We start from the raw sequence: 12,093 nt of genomic DNA on the forward strand, positions 1-12,093 counted from the left end.
TGGAGTGTGGCCCCCAGCCTATGCTGACCACATTTAGGGTATTTCTTACCACCTCAATGAACCTAATTTGCAAACCTCTTACAGAAATACTGAGGTGTGTTCTAGGTGAGTCAGATCCTGTGAAGCCAACAATATCAAGTTGACAAGTCTACATCTTGTCAACCTGACACCCAAACATGATGGCTTTGAATGGCTCATGGCCATGTCCGTGCAAAATACATTCAACCCAACTACAAGAATTCCCACAAATTTTACAGTTTCAACACCCTTGAAAAAATATAAGTGCAGAGTCTCTTCTGAGAATCAGCCTGTATTATAGGTCCTATAATATCGAAAGCAAATCATTTATTTTCAACATGCGATGACAGAGAATAAACATTACCATCACTAAAGGGTAGAATCAGGGCATTATGAAGGTAAGATTGAACCAAATTCAGTCCTAAACCCAACAAGGAAAACAATAAACCCTTCAGCTCTGACATTTGGTGCTTACAATGGAATCATTTGGCCTCCAAAGGGCTTAGACAGCCCTACCTCTCTAGCTCTATGGCCTGAAGCACACAGGGCCTAACTCTTCTTACATGAAGGTTTCTCGGCAGATTTCCTTAGTCCGGATAGTTTCGACATCGTGGGGTCTCCATTGCAGCTTGGGTCTCTCCAAAGCTTCATGTAATGGCTTCTTAGGGACTTTCTACAGTAATTTTGACACTGCCACACATTGCCTGACCTCAGCAACTGTCTGGGTTTGGAGGCCACACTTGATGACTCCCTTAGTCTTACATGGTTCATGGTTTCAAAATCAGCACCTCAGAGGTGACACTGCCCAGTCCGGCTGTCAGGAGAGCCCCGTGGATGGACGCTGTGGTGATCCTTTTGCTCTTATGCCATTATTTCAAGCATTGAACTCTTTCAGCAGTATGTTACACGGAAAGACTCTTTTCAAATGAATTCACATTTTCACAAATGTATTTTTTTTTAAATTGGGTCTTTCCCTCGGGAATCTTTCTTATTGACCCAGTGGAAAGTTCAGGCTTCTCTTTAATGGTACTAAACTCCTTAATGAATACATCTGCATTCACAACTTCCTTTTCTGTAACTTTAAGCTTGTTACTTTCGCCCGTCAAAGTGCACAACTTTTTTTTAAATTTCTGCTCCTGCTCTTCTCTTTATGTCTCTTGGTCTCTCTCTCTCTCTCTCTCTCTCTCTCTCTCTCTCTCTCTCTCTCTCTCTCTCTGTGTGTGTGTGTGTGTGTTCTCTTTTCATTTCTGTCTCCCTTCTCCCCTCTTCCCCTCCCCTCTCTCCTACCCCCCCCCCAAACATCATGAACTTTTCCTCTACCAGACAAATTAGTCCTTTACTTCTGAACTTGGCCTTATTCAAGTCCTCAGGATACCAGGAAAAGGCAGTCAGACTCTTCTCCAGATATAACCTGAATAAACAGTAGCTCAATTTCCAAAAAGTTCCGGAGAGTTCCGAAGAGTTCCAAAGAGCTGCACAAGGTGTTCCTCTCTGAAACCTCATGAACTAGGGCTCTACTAGTCACATTTCTCTTGGCAGGCTGGCACTCCGAACTCCCACCAGAACACTCTGTTAAGTTGTGTCTGGAGGGTTCTAGGGCATTTTCTAGCCAAAAGTTCTTCCCCATTTCCCTAGGAAATCAGTTCCAAAGCCTTAAGAACCAAAATGGTCAGGTTAACAACAGCAACAGCCAGACTTGTCATTACCAATTTCCTGAGTCACTTTCTTCATTGCTTCAACAAAGTGTATAACAAAAGCGACTTAAGGAGGAAAGGGTTTTATTTTGGCATTTACAGTTCTAGAGTACTTCGCATCCCGGCAGGCACCAGGAACGTGAGGCTACTGGTCACGGTGCATCTGGAACCAGGAGTCAGAAAGCAATGAAAGCTCAGCCTGCCCTCTGTTTTCTATACAATCCAGGACCACAGTCCACAGAATTGTGTTACCCAAATTAGGGTGGGTCTTCCCTTCCCAATTAAACCATTCTGTAAACGTCCTCATAGACATTTCCAGATACGGCCACCAGATTTGAATTCAAACTCTTACCAACTATTTGAGCTTGGGCAAGTTAGTTAACTGTTCTGTGGATTCAGTTTTCTTATCTCTTGTCTGGGACAAATAAGGCCTTTAAAGAGAAATTTTATTATGAGAAATAACTAAGAAATTATATCAATCAGTTGGGACAATGGGAAATTCAAAGTGACTATTAACCATAAAACAATCCTTGTTTTAACAGGGGTATTGATTAGATGATGGACTAGAAGTGAAGGCCTTTTCTTTGAGAAGCCTCACTGGGATCTGGCCTTGGATTTTAGTAGATCACATATCAAAGCAAGCAACTGAAGTTGTTTTTTATATACAAAGTTTATTGCTGATTACGGAACTTTGAAAGAGCAACTTTGCCAGAAATAAGTGTCATTGACCCTTCAAGTGACAACTAGTTCCCACTTAGAATTCGGGGATATTAGGAAATTCCCTTGGAGACACAGAGTTCTATTTCCACACGGTGCCACCAGTTGGTCACTGTCACTCCATGCCGTGTAAATGGCGTTGCTGAGTCAGGACATTAGAGCTCACAATATGTCTCTTTGTCTTCTTAGAAATGAAGGATTATAAAGGAACAAAAAGGTAGTTTTATTTTTTTTTATAAAAAATCATTTCTTTTTATTTGATGTTCATTGGTGTTCTGCCAGCACGTATGTCTGAAGATGTCAGAACCCCTGGAACTGGAGTTACAGATGGTTGTTAGCTACCATGTGGGTGCTGAGAATTGAGCACAGGTCCTCTGGAAGAGCAGCCAGTGCTCTTAACGACTGACATCTCTCCGGCCCCTTATCTTAATTTTTTCCCTTTTTTTCAGATTTTTTTTCTTTGGGGTAATATTAAGCACAGATGGCTCAAATATACATGGTCATCTTAAATAGTATTAGTGATGCCAGAGGCCACTGAGAAAGCAGGTAATGACCCTGCAGATGTGCATATCTTAATCCTGATTTCCTTGAACACCCAATGGGAAGACAGGTGAGAACCCTGGAGGGGAGGAGGACTACAGTGTCTGATCCCAGTAGGCTTCACAAGGCTTGGGAAGGTTGGCTAGAGTTAGCATTGGGGGCAAATGAATACAGGGCATCATAAGTCAGCTAGAAGAAAGTCCCATGTGTCTCAGCTTAAGGGAGTCTGGGCTGCTCTAGTCCTGCATCCTGAACAGATGAGGTACTTTGGACAAGGAAGTAGGTGATACCAGATCCTCCACAAGGCAAACCCTAGGTGGATGCCATCACCACTTCCCTCAGGCCTCCCACGGATCTTCAGTGAAGAGGTTCCTTTAAGAAGGACACATGTGTAACAATGTGAATTCTTTCTCTTGGACAGAATGGGCAGCCAGAGTCTTGGTCTCAGCATACACAAGGCAGAGACATGCTAAGGGGAAGCCATGGCTCTCCTGAAATACCAGGGGCCTGTCTCCTCAGACTAAGTCCCTCCTCCCATGGGCTCTAGCTCTCTCTAGTGCCTTCACTGTTCTCAGGACTCTCCTTTGTCATTTCACTCCTGTACCCGAGGCCTTTTATGTCCCCATAGGCCAGGGGCTGAGGTCCACAGATCCTAGTCCCTACTGTACATATGGAGGCACCAGTCAAAGGACCTGCACCATTATCAGGGTAGAAGTTTTGTCGTTCCTCACAGAGCTCTAGATAGTCTTTCCAAGTCTCTCAAAGCCTACTGGGAACAGGCATTGCAGTGGGACCGGACCTACTCAGTTGAGCTGTACAAGGTAAGGTGTCTGTGGCTAGGAAGGCCTCGGTGTGATAAGGGTCTAGACCAATACCCTTTGCTACATAATGGTGTGGTTTGTCCACTGTGCACTGTCAAGGCCTGTCGTGCCAATGCTCATCTGTGCTGCTCACACTACACAATGCACTCATCTGCTCCTGCTGGATATGGTGGTGTTGTTCTCAAGTGTACAGAGGAGGTCAAGGTTCAGACAGGTCAAACATGTTGGTCGAGGCCAGTTATTTCAAGCCCATTGACCCCAGCCTCCTTGCTTTAAATCACAATGTGATATTCCCCTCCAAAAATGCCAGGCAGGAAGATTAATCATGATCTTGACTCCACCCTCTGTGCTAACAGCCCTGGCAGCAAGTGTTCTGGTCGCACGTGTGCCCCGTTTAGCAGCAAGGGAAGTGAGACGTGACACAGCAGCCCCAGGATCCACCACAAATTGCGTCAGAGAAAGTTAGGTTCTGACTTGATCTGTCCTGCTCTCCTTTCTCCTCTTCTTCTTCCCTTCCTCTAGTTATCAATGGAGGCTGTACTATTTAAAAGCTGCTCTATGAACTATCAGTCCGTGAGGGAGATGACAATGTTTGTGAAGTCAGGAGCCATTTCTGCAGTCCCAGCCTTGTGATTTGGTGTGATATTATAGTACGTGGTGAGTGAGTATTCATTCACAGACACACGTGAGCGCAAGTGAGTGAGAAGGGGTGAGTGTGAAGGCGTGTTCAAAGTGTGCTCGAGTGATTGTGAGTGAGCTGAACATGAGTGTGAGTGTGTGTATGGATGCATGTGTTTGAGAGTGTGAGGGTTACCTAAGTAGATAGATCTAAGTGTGTGTAGAATATGAATGTTAGTGTAAATGCATTGTGTTTACATGAGTACATGTGTGTTGTGTGTGTAAGTATGTAAGTACATGAGCACGTGGGTACGTGTTTCTGCTAGTATCTCTCCAGTGTACAAAAATGAGGTACATGGACAGGAGGTTTTATTATTTTATTTTTGGTGTTTTTTTTTTTATTTTGGAGGTTTTTTGTTTTTGTCACATATTTTAAATATGTGCACAGACTATGTTAGTTAATTTTTTTTTGTCCTTTTTTGTTTTGTTTTGTTTTTGAGACAGGGTTTCTCTGTGTAGCCTTGACTGTTCCGGAACATTCTCTATACCAGGATGGCCTTAAACAGAGATCTGCCTGTCTCTGCCTCCAAAGAGCTAGGATGACAGGCATGTGGCACCACAGCCCAGCTTAATGTTTTTATATCCAAAGATGATGTTGATGGTAGCAGTGAGGATAAGCCCATAAATACAGACACATGCTATTTCATTACTGTTGGTTAAAAGAACGCCTTTGCATGCCATTGTATTTTGAGATAGTAAGTTAAGTTATACTGGGAGACAGAGATAGAAATACTGAAAATGCATGAGGGCCCTTCATATTATAGAGTGTAGAAAAGGGTCCCAAGGGTCCTGTTTTCTGTGGGAAGTAAACAGTTCCATCCTCAAAAGGCAGCCCCTACCCCGGTCCCTCTTTGCCTCAACATCCTGCACCGGAGTTGCAGTGTTGTCAGTGACCTCGGAGGATGAGTCCATAGTGATGTTAAAGGGACCCATAGGGTCATAGGGTGACCTGAGAGTGTATTATAGGTGCAGGGGGTAGTGGTCTGTATCCAGGTGCTTCTTCTCCCTCTCCAAGAAAGATTGAAGCTGCAGAGAACAGCACACTGATTACTGGGGTCCAGGCTCCTGGCATCCCTTTCTGCAATGATGTAGGATCCAGGCTCCTGCCATCCCTCTCTGTTGTGATGTGGGATCCAGGTTTTGTTCATGGCCTTTGCTGTGAAGTACACCCTGATATGGAATTCAGGCTTAGTTCAACCCCTTTCCCTATAAAACACTCATCTGTTGAGTCAACTTGATATGCTCTAGAATCACCGAAAAGTCAACTCTCTGGGTGTATCTGTTTGTCTGGAACCATAATCCCAATTAAATGCTTTCTTCTAAGTTGCTTTGGTCATGGTATTTTATCACAACAGAAAAGTAGCTAACTTAGTCATAATGCCACAAGTCTTGACTCAGCACGAAGCCATGGGCCTCTGGCTAGGCAGGGAGGGAAGTCAGTGATGCTTAGCCCGGTCCAGCAAGACCTCTAAGAAGCACTCTGGTACTCAGAAGCGGTGACAAATCATGTTTCCTGTGTTTTGGGAATTGCTTCTCTGACTTTGAGACCTTGGATGTCCCAAGCCAGGCAGTGATGGATAGTGGAGGGGGGACACAGAAGCAGTGGGGAGCGGGAATAACCTGGGGCTATGGAGAGAAGTTGCTTAGATGAAGCCTTGGAATGGATTTGGGGGCTCTTCACTTGGAGACCAGATCCAGTGCCAAGACACATTCAGAGAACCTGGTAGAACATTCTCAGTAATGCCTGGACCAGTGGAACCTGCCCAGGCAGCCCACATCCCTGCCATGGGCCTTTGGCACTGGGCCGCACATGCTTGGATGCTGAGTCATTTCTATAGAGCAAATTCCACAGCGGCACCCAGTGCCAAACACCTGCCCCTGGGCCTGCCTGCTCAGGTGGAAGTACTCAGGTAGGTACATGAAGGGACAGGGGCTTGTCAGGTGTGTTCATGTGCCTGGGAGACAGGACAGATGGGTCACAGGCTGGTGATGAAAATAGCCTGAGGCACTTCAGAGAACTTCAGTAATCCTCGATGGCACATCTCCACTGGCCAACTCTTGTTGGCTCCACACAGGGAGCTACTATGTCAGCGACATCTGTATTCCAACACGTGGTAGCTGAGAACTAGTTTCTGTCCTGAACACTCAAGGGTGAGCAACACACGAAGCTGTCACGTGGATATTCCTTGTGGCACAGGTCACAATTCATATCCCCAGCCAGCTCCAAAACTCGTACCATCTACTGCATGTTCCAATCATAGCCAGGTCTCTCCTTGGGTCTTCTAATTTAAAGGGTCTTCAGAGATGAGTAGGTAGAGAGCCATGGGAGATTGTCCACAAGTGGCCAGGCCTCTGCCAGCAGGTACATGGGAGGGGAAGGTAGTATCTGGATATAGCAAGCACATATTGTGTTAGGTAAAGACCCTTCACCAGCAGTCCTTGCCTACAACGGACACTGGAATCAATGTCTTTCTGGGGAGACAACTAGACGCTCATTACTCCATTCTTTTCCTACTCCAACCAAATGGCTTCTGTGTCTCAGCTCTAAGAGTTGCTTATAGTCTGCAGATGGGGTTGAAAGAACAAGAAATTCTACTCTCCATAGAGCTAGTGTCCACCCAGTTGTTGCCCTAGGCGACACTTGCAGCGGACCCAGATGGAAACAGAAATTGGTCCTGCACAAGTCAAATCAGTAAGTTTTCTCCTCTGTCAGTTCAGAAGTTGGTTACAGGTTGTTATCAGGATAAGCAACCAATCCCATGTGAGTGAAATATAGACGCACTGAACGAAAGGGCAGGTAAAGGCAGGGGAGTCAGTATAGAACCCAAAGGCAGCTATAAGTCCAGACCCTCCAGGACTCCCTGCTGGTCATCCTCCTGCTGACTCACAAATGAGGAGCAGACAGAAGAACAGACAGCGATGGAGACGAAGACAGGAAGCAAGACAGAGCCAAAAATAGGCAGATAAAAGACAATGCAGACAGAGACTGAAACAGAGACAAAGGAGAGAGAGAGAGAGACAGACGGGAAGAGAGATACGCAAAGACAGAGACAGGGGAAATAGAAGAAGAAAGAGAAATAAGTGGAGAGATAGAGACAGGCAGAAATAGAGACAGAGAGACAAGGAGAGAGGCAGAGAGATAATCATAGACCAAGACAGAAAGAGATAAACAAAGAATCAGAGAGACAGACAGACATTCAGAGACAGAGACAGAGGGAAAGGAGACAGTGAGCTGCCATTCTCCATGTCTGATTCAGTGCTGAAAACATGGGCCTCAAACCTCCTTTGGTCCTCTGCTGTCCCCAGAACCATGGCTGTCCTTAGGGTCAGAGACCAAGTGACAAATGATATGGTAGAGACTTCTTCAGACTCTAGAGGGAAGGGAAGAGATGAAGACAGGCAGAGGAAAGGACAAAGAGCAGGAGGACAGAGACAAGAAGGGGAGAGGAAGCTTTTCAGCTTTTGTTATCAGAGACGACTTGCAGAACTGTCCCTTTGTCAGCGTGGCTGTGGCCATGATTCCCACCTGTCCTGGTGTCTCTGAACTCCCTCTGCAAGCATGTGGAGTTAGTTAGCCAGCTCTACACTGGCTACTTCCAAAGCTTACAAGCAAATCAACAGGTCGACTGTGTGCCAGGCACTTGGGTCTTTGTGTCTTGGGAGCAGCTCCAAGGTCCTCCCTGACAGATGCCCTTGTACCTTGTTCCTCTAAGACCAAGCACAGGCTCTGGAGGAGGGAGCCTGCCTAGCCTGCCCAACACACACACAAGAATGTGTGTGCACAGTTCATACAAATCACAACCATACACAAGTATACAGTCTCACATGTACATGTGTGTATGTACCCAACTTACACGTGTGTTCAGGTATACACACACATGCACGGGCATGGGATTTATGTTGTATATACAAGTATGTACACACAATATTTTCACGTACCCACATAAGCACAAGGTCCCATTATCACACGTGGCAAATGTAGGTGCTTGTGGCCCACCATTATTGTATCTAATCTTCAGCAGTGTCCAAAGCATGAGAATGTTAGAGGCTTCTTGAGACCGGCTTGCAACAGATGCTTCTGTAAGTTCTTGCTGAGAAAACCCAAAAGGCCACCCACTGCACCCTGGAAGCACTACCACTCCCCACAGATTCTCAGGATTAGTGGGACAGTCTCACCACTGATGCACACAGCAGAGTATCCCATCACTGGAGATGGTAACAAACCTAATCAATTCCTCCTACTACCCAGGTCCTTCTGACTCCAAAAGCATGAGGCCGGGAACGAGGAGTGTTCATCAGGCAAGCTTGCAGCTGCTCAGGTAAGTACAAGCCTCTTGTGCTGAAGGTTCAGGGATTCCATCCCACTTAGGAGAGCAGGACCCAGCATTCCTCCTCTGCAGCCTGCAGAACAGGAGATGTGACTGGCTTCTACATGCCAGGGCCTCTGCTGCTCCTTTTCAGGAGTATGCCAATTCACTTTAAAGCTTGTTTTATGATGCGTCAACAGCCCAGATCACAGTAGCCCAAACAGCCCAGTAAATATTTACACAAACCTGGGCTCCACTGGAATTCTCTTCTTTGTGGTTGATGGGCCTCTCAACTGTCTGGCTGATGTACCTCTCAACTGTCTGTACGGATGGTCCGTCTCAACTGTGTGGCTGGCGGACCTCTCCTCTGTCTGGCTAAAGAGCTCTTTGCTGTGTGGCTGAGAGGAGGAGGCTTAGGCCTGGGTCAACACTCACAGTGCAGCTTTCCTGTACAGGGCTGTAAGTTACAAAGCTCAGGGAAGCCCATGGCTGACCTTTAAGTTTGAAAACATGTGTGAGTGACCCTGAGTTTTGATTCTCTACAAACTGCAGCAAAAGGCCTCAGCAAAGCCATGCTTGCCATACACACGTGCTCTGCACACTAAAACACGGGACATGCTAATTCTCTGCTCCATGTCCTCACCGTTGCTCTTGCTGTGGGACTCGGAGGCTCATCCCTAAATATTTGCATATGACAAAGACTAGGGCCACTGTTGAGGGCCGTGGTGAGGAGACATGGGTGTTGGCATATGTGTGGACTAGTTCCAAATACACCATGACCAGTTCTAGAGACCTAGAGGCCTCTGTCCCGAGATCAGAAAATAAAAATTCCCGTCTTAGCACATACGGCTCTGCAAAGCTCATTGGCTCTACCTAGGACAAGTACTTTTCCAGGATGGAGAGAGGTGAGAACTACAGTGAGTCTCAACACAGATGTAGGATGATCACAGCATACTCGGCCTCCTAGTTGAGAGGTGGATGTTACCCTAAGGCGTGTATTTGTCTAACCAACCCGAGTTTCAAGTTCAATACAGTCAGCAAAGACAAGAGAGGGAAGAAATCTCTCCCATCTACCTCAACAGAGATAGCTCTTGGTGTCAGGCACCATCTACTTCAATGGGGACATTGACTCAAAGTGCCTTGGCTTAACAGAGTCTAGATATTTAAGGGAAGAGGGGTAGACACCTTTCCTGATGGTGGGGCTCCTGTTTAGGACTCCGCTCATAAGGGAATATTTAGACTAGTGACATGAAATGAAGCTCCTATATGTGGGTGTCTGATGAAAGCCTCGTGTGGGGGTGTCAGGGAGCAGGAGGCTGACCGAGTATGGCTATGCACTTGTACACACAACACTGGGCATAGATGCCAACATGGATACAATAACAAGGGCTCAGAGCATGTGGTTGGGGGCCTAGGAGATTCATGGTCTCTGCTGCCTCCTAGAAAACAGAAATGAGTCAGGGGTGGGGGGTAGGGGAAAGAATAAGCCAGAACAAACGCTGGCAGCAGCAAACTTCAAGTGCTGGGCTGCCCCAAGGGCTCCTGACTACAAGTTATTTATTCTCCTCTCTATCCTGATTTAGAAAGTGTACCCTGGGGGTTCAGGCAGCATGCTCCTGCCAGGGAACCACCCCCTTCAGGAATGTTCTCTGGCAGCCTTGTGCCAGGTTTGCTGACTACCCCGGGCCGGCCTACTGCCTGCTTCAGGCCTGTGAATTGACCCTCCCGGCACCCGGGAACCCAGCTTTTGCCTGCTCTTCAATAAGCCGAGCCCTATGTGGACTCAACTCACAAAGGATGGGTAATTTCTAGATTTTAGGACTAAAGCAAACTTTCACACAGACCAATGAGACAAGGCATAACCCACTACCCATCCATGTTTGACACCTACCCCTTCCTGTCAGCTACATGGTTCTGTCCAGCCCAGAGAATCAGTCCAAACAATATTATTTTTTGAAATACACATGGAGGCTCTGCCTACCCTACAGGCTGATGGGAACATTTCCATTCATAAGAAACACTGTCAGCTACTGAGGCTGTGCTTGGGCTGGACATGGAGGGCCCCTGAGAACCCCTAAGTTGGCCCCCGCTTCCTAGTACAACAGGTACAACCTCCTTGGGCTGTCTCCTCCTGTTACAATTTTGCTTTCTTACAATCTGGAGTAAGAATCCTAGTCCTCAAGGCTGGCAGAGCCCCAAGGAGCTCTCACTGCACCTAGAGCATGCCCTGATGCTTTCTCCTGTGAACCAACATTGGGATGCTATTCACACTTGTGAGAAGCATCTGACCATAGTCACCCAGGGTGAGCCTTGGCCGATGGGCTGGGACTGAGCTGCTGTGTGGACCTTAGTGAAGTCAGACCAAAGGTTTCCAGGCTCCTGTTCTGGCGTGACCTATGAGCAAAGACTTTTACAATTTTAAGTGCTAAAGAGAGAGAGAGAGAGAGAAAGGGAAATGTAGTAATAGTAGTATGTGAAAATTACCTGCCGTTGCAACGCCCTTATTCATGGAACACAGCTGCGCTCATTCCTTTCAAAATTGCCTCAGCCTGCCTTCACCGAAGGGCTGCAGGTTCATACCTGATGAGAGAGTGTTTTTCTGCCCTTCAGGTCACCACCCTCCAAGGATACTGTCAAGAACCCTGGGGCTGAACTGATGTAAGCCCCACCCACTACTCAGGGTAAAAAAGGTTGCTGATTGGACCCAGCAGAGGAAACAGGAAGTAAGGTTGGCTATGTCTCCTGGAGCTGGTGTTTTTGTGCTTCCAGAAGCAAGGATTTGACTCCTCCTTTCATCCCTGGAAAGCCCCCCTCCCCTCCACAGGGGTGTGGAGCACAGAGTATAACAGGCACCTTGGAAAAGGGCTATGTATACCTCCTGAAGATTAAGATTGGAAGCCAAGAACCCCTTGTGCTCCCATACTGCCAGCAGAGATCAGGCGGTAGTCCTGAACTTAAGGTTATAAACCAAATTGAGGACAGAGGCAGCCTAGAAGCTGGGCCTCCTGCCTCTTCCTCCAGAACTTTCTGCCTGAGTAGCACTCACTCACTCACTGCCATCGGGAGACAGACTCACTCGCTTCCATCAGCAGTAGTGTGGCCGCTGCACGATGAGTTAATATTCAGAGCAGAACGTGGTTAGCCCGTGTCTGAGGAAGGAACCCTCCAGTTCCATAAGCAACATACACTAGGCCAGTTGCTTAATCAGGCCGGGAACTAATGCAGAGAAGAGAGGAAAGAGACCTCTCCCTCTGTGCCTGCAGCTGCCCTGAGTCTGGGGCCTCGGCCTCTCACTGGAAAAACGGGCCACAGCTCACC

At 47.0% G+C, this 12,093-nt stretch overlaps 1 long non-coding RNA gene across 2 annotated transcripts; it reads right to left on the minus strand.

The window, feature by feature from the left end:
- Positions 1–4,810: 4,810 nt before the first annotated feature.
- On the minus strand, positions 4,811–11,410 carry LOC102550720 (uncharacterized). 2 transcript variants are annotated; one of them, XR_015646249.1, is made up of 3 exons: positions 11,260–11,410; positions 8,693–8,869; positions 4,811–6,854 (listed from the first exon to the last, which is right to left on the minus strand). It is a non-coding gene; the product is annotated as an uncharacterized LOC102550720 (long non-coding RNA). The 2 variants fall into 2 exon arrangements; XR_015646250.1 differs by having other exon boundaries at positions 4,814–6,854; positions 8,408–8,869.
- Positions 11,411–12,093: the final 683 nt, after the last annotated feature.

Source organism: Rattus norvegicus, chromosome 1 (genome assembly GCF_021556685.1).
Source record: "Rattus norvegicus strain SHRSP/BbbUtx chromosome 1, alternate assembly SHRSP_T2T, whole genome shotgun sequence".
NCBI lineage: Eukaryota > Metazoa > Chordata > Mammalia > Rodentia > Muridae > Rattus > Rattus norvegicus.